This window comes from Myotis lucifugus, unplaced genomic scaffold, assembly GCF_000147115.1.
Source record: "Myotis lucifugus unplaced genomic scaffold, Myoluc2.0 scaffold_94, whole genome shotgun sequence".
NCBI lineage: Eukaryota > Metazoa > Chordata > Mammalia > Chiroptera > Vespertilionidae > Myotis > Myotis lucifugus.
In genome coordinates this window covers 2385883-2402671 of record NW_005871142.1, presented here as the reverse complement: position 1 = coordinate 2402671, position 16789 = coordinate 2385883, and positions in this window count along the sequence as shown.

The window sequence follows — 16789 nt, the reverse complement described above, 5'->3', positions numbered from 1 at the left end:
ATATTGCCCTAATTAGTTAACTGTGCCATTTGGAACCAATTGGGGATTTTGAAAAACCTTGAGAACAAATTTTATGAAAATGGAGACAATACCAAAAATGCAGATGGAAAGATATAGGAGAATGGTTGTTAATGGGAACGGATTTTTAGTTTAAGAGTTTTTAAAACTAAATTGTGATATAAGCAAACATATCATATTTCTGCAAAGATTCCAGAAAGATTCCTGTAATGAGCATTTACTACGTGCCAGCATAATACTTTGTGCTAGAAATGCAAGCATGAATACAGACCCATTCCTGCCCTCAAAGATCTTAAATCCTAACTGGAGAGAAACAAGGTCATAAATAAAGACAAAAATGTGTCACCAGTGCTCTGTTTAAGATGTTGCTCCAAGAGAGGAGTGGGTCAGTTACACAAGAAGTCTCAAGGTCAAGGAAGGCTTGGTTGAGGAGTGACCTGTGAGCTGAGCATTGAAGATAAATAACACTGGCCAGGGAGATGAGGGGAAGGGAACAGGGAGCAGTGTGTGTATGATTCTGTGATGGCCCAAAAGGCATGTGCAAGTGGGGAAGGCAGCTGTGGGTTTCACTGAAACGAGATCTGCACCATCAGGTGCTGTCAGGTGGAAATGGCAGGGTAAGTAGCATATTTGATAGCAAGCGAGATAAGGTTCCCTTGCAAATTGAACTTGAAACAAGCTAGATGTAAATACAGATCTATTAAGGCAAAGCGCTTCATGTGTCAATATCTATTATCTGCTTGATGCTGAGATGTATTTGTGCTGAGTGGCAGGAGCTGGGGGGCCTGCCAGTCCCAGTAGGGTGTGAGACCAAGTGAGGTTTTCCCAAAGAGAAGTGTTTGCTTACAAGTACACACAACCCCTGTTGTATTACAATGTGATTATACTTCAGGCTCCTCTGAGAGATAAAATTGTCTATGATGGAAATCAGAGAGAGCACAATGCAAGGCTGGGGGCTGGTTGGCAGCATGCGAGATCAAACTGTCTTTTAACTTGTATCAGACGAGGGATTAACACTGGGTTTTGTGATATTTTTGACTGATACTCAGATAGTTCCATTAAGAACAATCTTGGGAAATTATCTGATGCATGTACTTAAATGGATGGGTGATAAATTATATCGCTAAGGCTGTCTTTGCAAAGAGGGGAGAATTCTGCAGTTAGACCCTGGGGATTAGGCTTTGCTCTGTATTTCACAATTATCTCATTTCCTCATCTTAAATTAGTAAAGTGGAGCTGATGGTTTTCCCTTCTTCCATGGAGAACAAGCATATCACACTATGGGGAAGCCAGAATTCTCTTTGTGTTTTGTCTACATCGCCTGCAAGATACCATAATACAGATATCCCTCACTGTGAGGAAATGTACATTTCTAAGCAGAACGATATCTGCTTCAACATTGTGTTTGTCTTTACCCATTGAAAGGACAAACACTTGCATTTCATTTACCATCTGATCTTTATTTTACTCTAACCCATTCCTTACCATCCACACCCGGGCTTGGTAGCTTCCAGTCCAGATTTATGAGATAATAGACTGGTACTGTTGCCGCAGGGATAAGATGCAGCAATGAAAGTTTTGAGTCTAATAAAAATTTTAAATGCTTTTAAAATGCTTTTAAAACAGTAAATACTCTTGCCCAGGGTTGAATTTGATTGAAGTCAAACCAGGTCTGAATGTCCAATGACCATTTTAGATTTTATCAAAATTAATAATGTTGCTTTATCCATGGAAGTAATTTGAAAGGCTTACTTGTACTGACTGAGTAGAAACTGGCAATATAGTTATTATTGTAATTCGTATATTCCAAGCTATATCAGTATGGCAATAAAAATAGCATTTCAGTAACAATTACAAAAACAATTGTACATTCACCAGTCCTTCTTCCCAAGTAGTTCTGGGAACCCCCAGGGTCTCTTAGGTGACCATGGACCAGTTAGTGTTCTTAGGAACTTCAATAAAATCATCCATTTTTTCCCTCTTAGGCTGTGACTTGCTATAATGATGTCTACTGTTTCAGTATTCTGTCTTGCTGTCCCCATTAAACCATTTAAATGTTCTTATAATTTTAATATCGTTCATCTAGGTCATATCATGCCAGTTTCTCCTTGCCCTGAAAGCAAGATAAATATAATTATTCAGACCATGAGCTTCACTTTCAGATTGAAAATATTGTCACAGCTTATCTCATCAAGTTTTCCAGTAAGAGGATCAGGAACTGTTACCTGTAAATCTCTTCTTTAGATTTTATATCACAAAAGATATGATCTGTAGTCAAACAAGACAGATCTATTCCAGTCATTAGTTTTCACCATCCATTGGGGGAATGAGGGAAGGTAGGAGAAATGTTCTTGGTTTGACAACACTGCATCATTTATCCATCCGGTGAAATATTCTTTCTGGGTCAAACAGAAATGAGCCACCTTGTCAATTAGTACCAGCATCTTCTCCAGTAAATAGATCTGTCACTTTGTACTGCTTCATTGTGTAGAGAAAATGTTCTCAACGGTGAGAATTGTTAGTTTATTGTGGTATACAAGTCTTTAGTTTTGTCTTGGCTGAATGGTTTACATTTTAGAATAAAAGATCATCTCTTCAAAAATTATTTCCCCTGGGGTAACTGTGATTGCTCAGAAAGCATATGGCAGATAAGGCAGCTTTGGGCAAACATTTATATAACATGTATTTCCATTGGACTAGAACTGAGCTCCTGTTAGGCAGAGCAAGTAACACCCCCTCCTGGGCATCAAGTGCAGAGTCTGATTTATATGAGGTTGGGGCATCTGCTGGGAAACAAACTCCAATGGAACCCAGGCATGTCTGGAAGGCTAGAGGATGGGTAGACTTAATGGTAACCCAAATGCAAAGTGAAGGCAACTAGGCTCCACATCATAATAGAAGATGAAGCCTGACTCAATGATCAAGATTCTGCAACAGGGAATGGAGGTGAGAAGAGAGAGTTCTATTTATAATGCGTTGGCTGATGAAAATAATGTTACTGGAATATAACAGGTCACCCTTGCTGGTTCTTTCATTTCTGTTCCTATCAATAGTCACACATATGGACACAATTTTTTCCCTAGTGGAACTAAAAATACAAATGCATATTTACACACTTATTTGTATAACAGATTAAAGCCTCAATCCGTGTATAGGAGCAGCATAATTACATCTACATATAATCATTTGCATATGAAAGTCCTTCATTTGCATGGACAATTATAAGTACTCTTTTTGCTGATGCAAATGAAGGAACACCTTTGGAAAATTGGCCTCATAATTTCTAATCATATATCATGGAGTGGTGCATACAGTTTTAGGGAAGAAATTGGCATCATTTTAAGAACAAGAAGCCATTTAGGCAGATTTTCTCTGCGAGAAGTGCATGACAGAATCATTTTTTTCTAATAATGCTTAAAAATTAAGCATTCAATGGTGCAAAGCTGAAAGAGATAAAGTACTGACTTGGGGGTTCTTGGATAAGCCCAGAATGATATACTTGGCTTCATTTGACTATATAAGGAGAATTTTATACATATTTTTATTGGAAGCAATCAGAGTATTGTTTGGTTATACAGTCATCTTTGCACCACAGAGGACTGAAATCCCAGAAAGAAAGAAATTGTAGAAAGTCATTGATTACATTGAAAATAATCCAGGCTCTTGGTTTAGAAGTCAAGGGGCCATGCTAGGCATTTTCAGTCATATCTCCCAGGTTTCTATCTCTTCAAATAAATTTCAGTATGAGTTAAATATTTCTGAAGGGGCAGTGAAACTCACATTAGGATTTTAGAGGTTGTCAAAAGCCTAAGATCTCTCAAAAGACCATGTGACACGATCTTTAATGTTGACTTTCTGTCCCAAGTGTTGGGTCTGACTTGGGTGTGTCCCTCCCAGCACCAGTTACTTACATGTGTGAAATTGCATCTTGTCATGAGCGTGATCAGGAGGAGAAAATTTTCAGTTCTATCATTTATGTATTTTCAGTAATTACCTTTCATTTACTGGGTCACAAGAAATTACATTTTGTTTCTAAGTGAATAGAGTTGTAATGAATTTACCTCAGATTGTTAAATCTTCAGTTTGTAACTGAGGTGACTCTGCCCTTATGAAATCACTCTGTACTAAGGCTCCCCAGCCCTGTTTATCTAAGAATATGACCATCCTGAACATATACAACAGATGCCTTTCAGATGGCTGCTGGCTACTCTATCCAAGGGGGAGTTGAAAAATAGATCTTTTCAAAGGTATGAGGAGTCTCTGTTGAAAACACATACCCACAGTTGCGCAACTCAAGGTGCGAGGATGTATTCCCAGCTTGGTGGGTAAGCCATCTCCCTTCGCTTCCTTCAAGGCCCACATGGATTTCTATCTCTGCCAGGAAGGATTCTGGGCATCATTCTCCCACAGGTTTTATTCTCATACTTTCAGATATGCTAGCAATTCCAGAAACTGTCATTGCTTTGGCATATTAATTCAATTTAAACTTAGAATTGATTCCCAATTGTTACATTCATATATTTATGGTATGTTATAGAGAGAGCTGTGAATATATACAAATATACATTAAACTGAATGTTTATGTACACACTATGTGTGTGTGTGTGTGTGTATTCCAGCTGGAGTCTATCCCTAATGATAGTGTGGTTTTAGTTGTTGTTTGTTTGATTTACTCTCATCGGATAGGCTTTGCAATCTGGAGGATTTTTGAGAACATGTCAATGATTATGAAACCTTTTTATATCTGTGCTATATCTTAGGTTTACAGTAACATTTCAGTTTCAGGAACACTAAGTTTCCAATTCTGCCTGTCCAATACACACTTGGCCTAGCTTGTCTGACCTCCTGTAGGGCTAATCTCTGTTGCACTGTGTTACACATATTTGCCCCATGTGTCATGCATATCTTTTTGGTCACTGTAACCAGATTATAAATACTTGGACTAAAAGGAACCTGGAGAGTGTTATGCTAAGCAAAATAAGCCAGTCAGAGAATCACAGGTATCACATGATATCACTCATATGTGGAATCTAATGAACAAAATAGATCCAGAGACATAAAAGTTGGAACAGACTATGGAATCTCAGAGGGAAGGTGGAGGAAGGTGGGTGGGTGGAAAGAGATCAACAAAAGAACTTGTATGCATATATGCATAACCCATGGACACAGACAATAGGGCGGTGAAGGCTGGGGATAGAGGTGGGTGTGGGTGTGGCATGGGTGGTGGAGGCAGGCTAGAAGAGGTCAGTGGGGGAACAAAAGGGGACATATGTAATACTTTTAACAATAAAGATTCATATTTTTAAAAAAGTGAAAAAAAGGCTAGTACTTGAGTTCATTTAATTTTCCTTAAAGCCTTAATGCATGCTTCTTGTATGAATAATAGAATCTAAATAAACTGATTTTATGTTACATTTGTCAGCCATCTGGAGACATACTGTATCAAATTTGAAGTACCACAGCTTAGGAGATATGAGAGGGTGTAAAAGGGATTGGCAGTGATGATGAAGTGGACATAGAGCGAGATCCTGAAGATAGGTTAAATGCCTGGTGGAACAGTGGGCCTGGATGAGCCTATACGCATGTTCAATTCATATTTCTGTAACAGATGGTGAGGTTCTGGAAGATCCACATGGAGCTTAGCACTGTGCATGGCAAAGAGTATGTACCCAGTTCACATTTGTCAACCTAATTAATAGAGATATTTATAGGCAAGTAAAGAACACACCTCCACCCCTACTTCCTCCTTGAGTCATCAGAATTCACCATTGATTAACCATCTGCCTCCCTAGCCTATAAGATTAAGGTTTGGTGAGAGAGGAGACTATGGGAAGTAGAGGGCAGACAATACCCCTGCGGAATGAATGGCCTGTAAGGTCAGTATCTGTCCTACATTCCTCAGAAGTCAAGGGGTTCTGGGCTGCTTGTGAGGAGCTGAGGGAAATGCGGAGTTAGTGATTGGGACAGGAACACTTGCACCACACAAAGCATGTCTTACAACTCAGAAACCAGCCTCACACCCATGCTTGGGCAATATGAGGTCAAGGTCATAGGGCCATGAACTCCAGACACGCTGGACTTAGCTAAAGCTTTGAAATGTATCTCCCAAAGGAAAAGCAGCGAGAAGTGACATTTTAAAAAGGCACATAACGGTGAAAATAAAAAGGGTGCTAACTTATCCAGTTAATGAACACTGGGTGATTTTCAGGCATTAAAACATTAAGTGACTACCTTTACCATATGAACCCATGTCCAGAGCCCATATTGGCTCCTCCTGGGAGCTGTGCTGCCTGTTAATGTAGCCCCACCAGCCAGGGAAATCAGGATTTCTGCCCATCCTGAAGGAGACTTGTCACCATCCCCTCCAGGATCTGACTGGTCATCCGGGGCCAATCAGTAGGATTTGTACGGGATGATCATTAGGAAGATCCGCTCCCCACAGCTCCTCCATCCTATCTGCTGTCATCGTATTGGGGACAAGCTAATAATGGCTGTGCACACAGAATCCTGGTGTTAGCAGATAAGAATTCAGACTTAATGTTGCCCAGGATGTTCAGAATCACATCAGAGAGAATAATTTGACAGGAGGATAAATAAATCATACATTTGCTAGTTAGCCTGCAAATAAATGATGACTCCTGAAAAGTATACCTATTCCAATCCTATCTCTCTGAGCAAAATTGGCCCTGCCATCGAGGCAGAGCTGCTTCTCCACCTCTAACGTTAATATTCCTGCTTCGGCACGGATATTCCCTTTTCATCAGAGCTCTCCAACCAGAAGAGATAATATCTGGATACATTATTCTGTGTATTTACTTCATACTTACAGGACTGAAACTTGGTGGGGCAGTTTCTACGCAGGAATGCTAACAGGAGTGAACAGGGGAGGGAAGGAGAGAAGCAGAAACAAGATGGACAATGACTGTGTCCGTGTATGAAAGTCATGGAAAGGTGGAGCAGATTCTCACATAGGATTGCTCGTTAGAAGCTAAGTATTTTGAGAAAGATTTAAAAAGTAGCCCAACGTCTTGCAGCAGACCAAATAGTGAGCTTGTGAGATTAAAAATGACACCAATATAGGTGAGCTGCTAAGGTTTCATCAATAAAAATGAAAATTGGCTAATGGATTCCTATACCTATGTGCCTACAGTGTCTGGATTTACAAAGGAGATGTATATTGATACTTCCAAAAATAGACTTCATGGGAAATTTATTTTAGAAAATAAACCTTTTGCTATTTATAGCAAAACAATAATGAAAATCATCAATAGGATTCAAATCCCTGGGGGCGGGAATGCAGCTGGTTCCTTTGGGTGGGGTCGCTATGCCTTAGAGTAGATGAGTGTGATGTTGGGGAGTGTCTGGAGGCAAGATTCGCTTCTCTGTGTTTTACTGGTATTGTACCCTCACTGTGGTTTTGAGCTATGGTTTTCGTGGCGCACTGCTATGTAACTTTCCAGGTATATAGTTATGTCTTGTCATGACCACTGAGCAGCCAGCTCCTTAGGAGAAATCTTGTATTTTACTTTTCATTCTGCCATATGGCACCTCGTACAGTGCTGGCCACAGTGAAACACACACATACACAAGATAACACCACCCCCTAATACACACATATGGGCAGGACCAGGATGGGGCTGGGCAGTGCTGCCCTCAGGCACAAGATGGTTGCTGATGGCAAAGAACAGTCTCTTGTGAACACTGAGAGCAGGATCTTCTCAGGATCCCCAACATCTGGCAGAAAGCTCAGCATAGGGTGGGTCCCCAGCTGTTGGTTAATGGAGAGGCATTTAAGGTACAGACCCACGTTGTAACCTGCATGTCTATAGTTCTTTCACTGCCTTGTTCTCTCCCAGGGTGATTAGGCAGAAGAACTAAAATTCTACAGAAAAAAATAGGTCATATAAGCCTCAGGTGCTCAATGTGACAGGACAGATTATGTGTGACTCTTCCTGGCTGAGGAATGGGAGGTGTCCTGAGATGAACTGGGCATAGGAGGGGGAGGTTGACAGTTATGCTGGGAGGCTGGAATAGAAGCGGAGGAAGTGACTCAAACACGGAACAGCTCCAAGATTCGGGAGTCATGGCGGAAGCAGGTGATGATTTGTGGAGCTATCTTAGTCTCTGACATAAATAAGAAAATACAGCTTCAATGAAGAAGTTGAAAGGGATAGAGTGTGATGGAGTAAATCAGAGGGAGAACAAGCACACATGTGAGCATAGAAGGGGCGCTTTCACTTCGGGGTCACTGTCTAGAGCTCTTTCTTTCTAGAAAGCTGCATGGCTCCTTTCTTCCCTTTCACAGTCCGTACTCATCACTTTATCAATGAGCTTTTCCTTGACCTTCACATTCAAAACATAGCTGTCCATTTCCCCATCCCTCTGTACACCCTATTCTGCTTCCCCTGTTTTTCTACATAGCATTTATCACTTCGCAAAATACCATTTATTTCCTTAGGCATTCATGATCCATCTCCTTGAGTATAACAACAGGTTCACGAAGGGGGGAATATATTCTGTGTTTGTTCTCTGCTGACTTCCCTGTGCCTAGAACAGGGCCCAGGACCTAGTAGGCCTGGGATGAATGAATGGAGGCATACTCCCTGGGCGAAGGTGCTGAGGACTGGGGAGTGCAGAATTCCTGATCCATCACAAATTCTTATGTGCGGTATAATCAGGTTCTCTTCACTGGCTTCAGTGTGTGCTCTATAATATTGTGTGACTTAGGAGAGGTGGGGAGTAGGAGAAACATCATATTTCCCCAGGGAAGGAGCTGGACTAGTCCATCTGTTTGAATTTCTTCTGGTTCATAGTACGATGACTTTGTGTTTCTAAAATTTCAGGATCTAAATGTCCCATTTTCTCTCACAGTGAACCCTTTGCTTTTAAATCAAATGAATATCTCAATTTTGTATGAAATTCAGGGATGATAAATTTTATTGGTGATATATATCCTATATATATGTTAATGCAATACATATGTATGCACATATACATACATATGCAAACATAAGACAAAAAAACAAACCAAAATAGTTTCTGATGTCATTAGCCTACTAGTTTTTCTATATTGGTAAATTGGTTAATATATCCAGCTGAACCAAGGGGAAGGACATTCAAAGGATTTTTACTGATGTATTTTCTTTTTTCCCCACTTGCTATTTAAAAAAATTGACCAAATACAGTAGACAATTCCTTGGATGTTATTTAGAGTAAGCTTTGAGCTCCAATCAATATGATATTTTGCTCTGTAGATATTGGAAATCATTCTACTGTTGTCACTAATTGCTTTGGTATTCTGCAAAGGTACAAAGTGTCAGCTATTTATTAATAAATCTGCTTTTGTGGTCGAGGGTGCATCTTTACTCTTATCATGTACCAGCAGTAAAATTACACTGAAGCCCTGAATAGAGCATGTGATGAAAGGCTCTGTCAGTGTGTGGCATATCTGCTGATTAAAAAGCAGGTAAAGGGATGCACAAGGAGGACAGTATACCCGCTATTCTTCCAAAGCCCGCATCACCAGTGATCACTCTTACGTGGATTAAAAGCTGTCTGATATAATCAGTTATCAAGCAATTGTGAAATGGGGAAATATAAAATTAAGAAGAGATTTCTGATGGCCTGTCACAGTCAGCCACTGGGCTAGACTTGTATAGAATTCATGAGATTAAGTAGATAAAACACACATTCATTTGATTCTCTTGTGCAACTAAATCGAGGAAGGTGGTTTGCAAAACAGATTTCTCATCTCTTGTACTCATCAGTGAGTGATAGAGAGAACACTCCTCTATCTTCATCTTTTCAACAGAGCTCTTCCAGAGACACAAACCATAGCTCCAAACCATTCTGGGAAACAAAATTGTTTTCTCTGATAAGAGGGAATGATGGGAGAATGTACTTCTCCATCATGTTCAAGCCATCATGTACCCAAACTTAGTGCTGTATATAGATACTATGAAGCATCATTTGGGGAACATTGAGCAAAGCTTTTGATCCCCCATAGATCATTGGCATCTGCTTACCTTAGTTTCTGAAACCATCATCACTAGGCTTGCCAAGTCCATCAATTACTTTTCCTTTGGTCTAAATTAAGGATGCTGTAAGGGCCAGTTTAAGGATGGCGCTAATGAGTGAACGGTATCAGGATGAGAACTGTGAGATAGTGCCTGGGGACCCTGCCCTGGAACCTTGGAGGATATAAATATGCTTACGGAGCCTCCATTTAATCCAGACAGACAACAGGGTTCTCTGCTCTGACAAAGCCTCCAAAGCTTTTCAGAACATGTGAAATGAACGTCTAATACTATGTGCCAAGCAAAGAGGGAGGAATACAAAGTGACTTCTGTTCTTAGTGGGAAGCAAGTATATAAATAAATAACTGCAGGCATACAATATGCCAATTGAGGAACACATTATGTTGCTTGGGGTTTATAGAGAAATGAGTGGCACATTGGGCTTGAGGGAAGGATTCCATAACACTTTATGGAGAAAGACTTCAGAGGGAGGCTTTAGAGGTCACAATATAGGACAGGAAGTTTGAAATATGGCAAAAAAATGCAAAAAAGAAGCCACCTTGCACAGAGGTTAGTACCTCCCCTATCATTCTGCCTTTTACTTCCCCACCACCCCAGCCTGATTTATTTATTTATATTTTCTTCTATGACAGCTTTTATTCATGTAGTCCTATGTAACTTAAGATTATTTACATACTAGAGGCCTGATGCACGAAATTCTTGCAAGAGTAGGCCTTCCTTCCCCAACACCAGCTTCCATCTGGCACCCGGGACCCGGGCTTCCCTTGCAGCCCCAGCTTTGTCTGGAAGGATGTCTGGTCTAATTAGCATATTACGCTTTTATTATTATTATTTCACTTGGTCTTCTAGCCACCTACAGTGGCATGCAGGTATAGCAGAGATTGGCCAAGTACTACATAAGATGATCTGAATGATAATTTTCTCAATTTTTCCAAGAAGAGTATGTAGAAGCCTCCATTCTATATGCATAGGAGAGAAGTTCATTCATTACATGTCATGGGTGTCATAGAGCATTAAGACTTAATTCTTTGGTTGAGAAAGCATAGGATACATATTCACCAAACCCATGTCCTCTTTATTCTGACCCAATGATAGACTACAGTCTTCAGCCTTCCTGGAAGTGTCATGGTGCCCAGTGAGGAAGTTCTCGTCAGTAGAACTCATGTAGAATTGATATGTGCCACGTCTGAAGCAGGCTGATAGAAATCATCCTGCATGCTTCTTCATATGCTTTCCTACCCACTGGCTGAAATGGGAGGACACTGATGACACAGAGATGGATGCAGCCAAGAGAGGGGAGGATCCTGAATTCCTAAATTTAAAGCCAATTGCCAAACACCATTATTGAACTCTCCTTCAAACAAGAAATAAAGTTGTGTTAGGTTAAGCCACCTTATTTTGGCAGTTGTTTCTTTAAGTGATTAGCCTTCCTTGATTAATATAGCAGAAGAGGTATTCTTTTCCCAGGTTTACAACTAAGGAAAGCATGATTCATAAACAAGAAAACTGTGGTCAGGTCAAAATGACAAGCAGAGAATGGAAACTCCACTGAAGGCAGATCAGGGATGTCTAGAGCCCCTGCTCTTATGATTCCCCACAACATCTTACACAGAGGCAGAGGGGAGACTCTTGGCCAACAAGAACTAGGTCCAGCATGAAAGCTCTTAACAACCAGTGGTTGGCAGGATGCAATCAGCTGAATAGGTGCTTTGGCATTGAAGATAAAGCCCTATGATTGTCTCCCTGCAAAAGCTGCCTGAGCATTTGCCCTCCTGGCTACTGTCCGGGGAATGGCATGCCTCCTGCTTCCTCCTACCCAGTGCCACAGAGAATCTATCTTTCTCTCTGTACTGCAGCTCTGCTCCTCCAAGCATCATCTACAGACCAGCAGCATAGATAACTCTAGGGAGTTATTAGAAACACAGAATCTCAGGCACCACGTCAAGCATTCTGAACCAAAATCTGAATTTTAACAAAAGCTCCAGGTGATACATTACATTTTTAGAAGTGTGGGTCCAGTTGCTGTACCCTGATATTTGCTTTCCTGAACTAGAGTGCCCAGCATCTGTGTCTCTTCCAACGAGTGTCTTCTTTATCTCAGCCATTCTCTATGAATTCTCTTGCTTTAACCCACTGTTATCTGGCTGTAGCTGACTTCCCTTCACGTGATCCAGCCATTCCAGGCTGAGAATCTGTGCCACAAGCAGGCATCAGCTGTTGTATAGTACATGTGAACTCTAAGGGGCAACCGTATGATGCTCTATAGTCACTACAACCTTAGTTGATTAAAGTAGAATAGAAGTTCCAGGTACTGAATGGGAATCTATGGAAAATGAGCCCTAGACTAGACAAAGACTGTGTAAGTCTGTATTAAGAGGGAAAAGATCAGGACATAGGAGTTATCCTGGGAGGACCTGTCTTGTTAGGCATCTGTTCCATTCATTTTGGGGCTAATTAGTATTTTGTAATTCTCCTCCACTACATAACACACAGGTTTGCTTTCCTCCTGTGGCATTGTAAAATAAAAGTAATAATATCAACTCCCTGCCTTTTTAGTGAGAATTTATCACTGCTCTTTACTGAAATACCTCAAATGTCAGCAGGGATGGGTCACAGCATCCTTTTCCTGTCTTCTGCATCTTATTGCTACTCAGGCATCTGGCTCTGCGAACCAGCCAAGAACAGAAGTGCAGACACACTCTGAGGTAACACAGACCACTGTAGTCTATCAACTGGGTGACTCAAATATTTTAATAGATCAAATTTAGAGTTTATGGACCTGAAATTTAATTACTCAAAAATAATTTTGATTTCCTGTTTCTTGGGAATCATTGTTCTCCAACTGTTAACAAGTAAAGAATTTTTGGCAGCATCATCCATAGCTGTCCTTGGGAGTTTGGTAGAGAAGAGCATGGGCTCATGGGCCCAGTGACTAGGTTTTACCTTTGGCTCCATCCTTACTTACTCTGGGAACTTGTTTATTCTAGATCTCAGTTTCCTAATCTGAATGTGGATTCATGGGGTTGTTGTGAGGATAAATAAATAAGACATGGGAAGTTCTTAGAACAGGCAGTAGGACAAGATCACCAAGAAAAATCAGCCGTTGTCTATTGTGTCCATTGGCACCATTGTAATCTTTAGCAGGTGTGGGAAGAAAGGCATTAAATTACTAGTCATTATCTTTGGCTGAAATGTTGCCCTCTGTTTCCTGACTGAAAAACCTACTACATAGCTGTTGAAAACACCATTTTTGATGACAATAGCATCTTGCATGGGGACCCTAGACATCCAAGTGGTCACATGAGGGCACTGGGTAATAGATGTTAAAATGTTAGTTGCTCAATTTATTTTGTTGACTATTGTCCTTGCCTTCTCCCTTAATGGTAATCTAGCTTTCCTAAGTCTTCCCCAGTCTGATTTACCACATGGTCACAATTATCAATGGCCACAGCATTCCTGAGTTGAACAAAGATGTAAAAACAAAATGTTGCCAAGCCGGTATGGCTCAGTGGTTGAACATTTACCTATGAACCAGGAAGTCACAGTTCAATTCCTGGTCAGGGCACATGCCTCGGTTGTGGGCTCCATCCCCTGTAGGGGCTTGCAAGAGGTAGCTGATCAATGATTCTCTCTCATCATTGATGTTTCTCTCTCTCTCCCTCTCCCTTCCTCTCTGAAATAAATAAAAATATGTTTAAAAAAGCCACACAAACAAAATGTCTCTGAGCCCCTTTCTCAGTCCCTGGCTTTGGGAGTTCTGTTTTAAAAGCAAGCTTCCCTCCAGTGATCAGTTTCAGTGTGATAAGGAGCAGAGCCTAGTTGTCAGCTATGGTTCGGATGCCTCTTAAGACTTTAAGTGTCTTGCGTAATTCTGCAATTCCTGTCTCACATTTCCCTCCTCTGTGTTGTCCAATCATTCGTTAATGATACCAAAGTGTAACACACTTACAGGGTACGGTGTCCTCTTCAGATCTTTTCAGAACTGATTTAATACCATTTTACGGGCCTGTGCAATTCATCCAAACCCTTAAATTATTTCTCTCTCCTCAGCCTAAAGCCTTTCCATTCAATACCTCCACTGATAAGGCTTAACATTATAACCGCTAAGGCGTCTTGCTCTTAGACATGGAAGGGGAGATAGCTGTTGTATCATTGCCAGTATTTATCATGAGGTTTTTCATAGAGCACATCACAGAGAATTAAAACAACCAACATTCACCAAGATCTGTTTTCATTTTTAGAAAATGTCTTTGAACAAGAAATGACAATTGTGGCCAAGTTTTCTGTGACTTGTTTCTAGTATATTTTTAGCAGCATTATTTTCAGGATAACCAAAACCTCACATGGAACATAGTACTTTCCTTAAAAATCATATTAAAAAGCAAAAAAAAATCTATTATGGATTGCTCATGGAACAAAGTTAAAACCTTTTACCTTTTTACCGAAAGTTAGAGTCTTTCCCAGCACCTACTCCATTTCTATAAACTTAATGTTTTTCTTTATTCATTGTAACTACTTGCCTTGTTTTTCTTTTCCTCAGTCATAATGCACTTTAACATTCGTTTCATTGTGGAATAATTGTTTAAGTACCTCCTAGATTTCCTGTTCTTTGAGGATAATTTTTCACATCATATCCATTATTATAGCCCTTATTTACATTGAGTAACACCTTGTATGGAGTATATACTTATTAAATATTTCCTGAAAATGAACTGAATGCATACATGGAAAGAACATAAAATATGAACTAAAAGTACTGGGCTATAATTCTGGCTCTGCTCCTAAAAATATGCCTTTGGGTAAGTGTGGCAGGCAGACACTTAAGGTGACCCTATGATCTCCACTTCTTGATGGTCACACCCTTGTCTGATCTATTATTCTAGAGTGTAGGCAGGTCCATGATTTGCCTTTAATAAGTAAAATTCAGTAAGGTAATGGGATGTATGAGATTATGTAATTATATAATATTGTAGTCCTCATCTTGCTTGGGTTGACCTCTATCCCAACACCTGAGTGAACTTGAAAGTGAGTTCTGACCTCAATGGACCTCAGATGAGGGGCAACCCTGAATGGCATCTTTATCACAGCCGTGTCATACCCAAGCACAGGACACAATCTATGTCTGGACACAGACCCAGAAAAAGTGCAAGAAAATAAATACAATTTGTTTTAAGCTGCTATTTTACAGTAATATTGTTACACAACAATAGCAAACTCATATAGTAAGTGATTCACTGAATATTGGCCTCCATAATTATAAAATACTAGAGGCCCAGTGCATGGCATTCATGCACAGGGGGCGGGGGGAATCCCTCAGCCCAGCCTGTACCCTCTCCAATCTGGGACCGCTGGCCCCTAACTGCTTCCCTGCCTTCCTGATCGCTCCTAACCACCTTATGCCTGCCTGCCCGATCACCCCTAACCACTCTGCCTGCCTGCCTGATCGCCCCTAACCACTCTACCTGCCTGCCTGATTGCCCCTAACTGCCTCTGCCTTGGCCCCTGCCACTGTGGCTTTGTCTGGAAGGAGGACCGGGTGACCGGAAGATGTCCATAGACCCAGTCTAATTAGCATATTATCCTTTTATTAGTATAAATAGATTGAAATATTTTTTACCACATTAGCCATGGTATTTAAAATAGATAACATGGAAATAAAATCTATTTAAGAGCACTTTAAAATGATAGAACCCTATATGAGCATTGCATTTTAAATGTACTTTAAGAGAAATACTTTACTAATGTGATTCCATATATTCCTCCAACAAGATTTTGAAGGATGTAACATTGTCATTGCTCCTTTGTAGCCAAGGCAACTATTATACCTATTTTACAGATGAAAAAACAGAGAGGTCAAGTAACCAGCTTAAGGCAACACAGGTTATAAATGATAGAGCTCAGATTTAAACTCTATATTGAATTTCAAACCTTGGCACTTTTTACTGATAGTTAGTAAAACAAAGTATGTTGAAAACTATGTAGGACCCATAACCGTGTCTGTTCTTTCAGGATTCAACATGGTTGCTTCAATGTTTTAAAGTTAAAATACATATTATAATTTTTAGGTTTAATGAAGCAAATGAATTCCTTTATATTCCTTAACAAGATTGATTCAATACAGAAATAAATATTTATCAGGTGCTTATTATGTTCCAGACCATCTTTGAGCACATATTATCTCAACAATATTGAAAAATAAAACTTTGAATTGATAATTTTGTAATTTATTTGACTTAGCATTTACACATACATACATGATATTCAATATAGGCCTGAGGGTATATATGCATATGTGTTCAGGGAAGGGAGAAATAGATCTGGGTGTGTAGGCTACAAGAAGTACCTTCTGTGAATCCCATAAAAAATCCAGAGGAGAGAGAGAACATTTCTAACTTTAAAGGTACAACTTAAATCTCTCCTTCTTGCCTCACCAACATGTGTTTGTATCTGGATCTCCTTGTTTGGAATGTTTGCAGCATTAACTGTTTGTGGTGTCCAGTATATACTAGAATAATGAGCCATTTCAGGGCGATAGTATGCTGACCTTGTGCATTGTGAGCTACACTCTAAGCAACAGGAGGGCCAAGGTCATGTCTTATATTTACATGTTGCCTACAACATGCCTTGGGTGGAGCTGCCACATAGTAGAAACTTAGTGAACTCCCAAGGGTAAATGGGTACTCATAGAGCATCATGCATGTCATATTAGTGTAAGCAGCATGCAGACTCAGGGA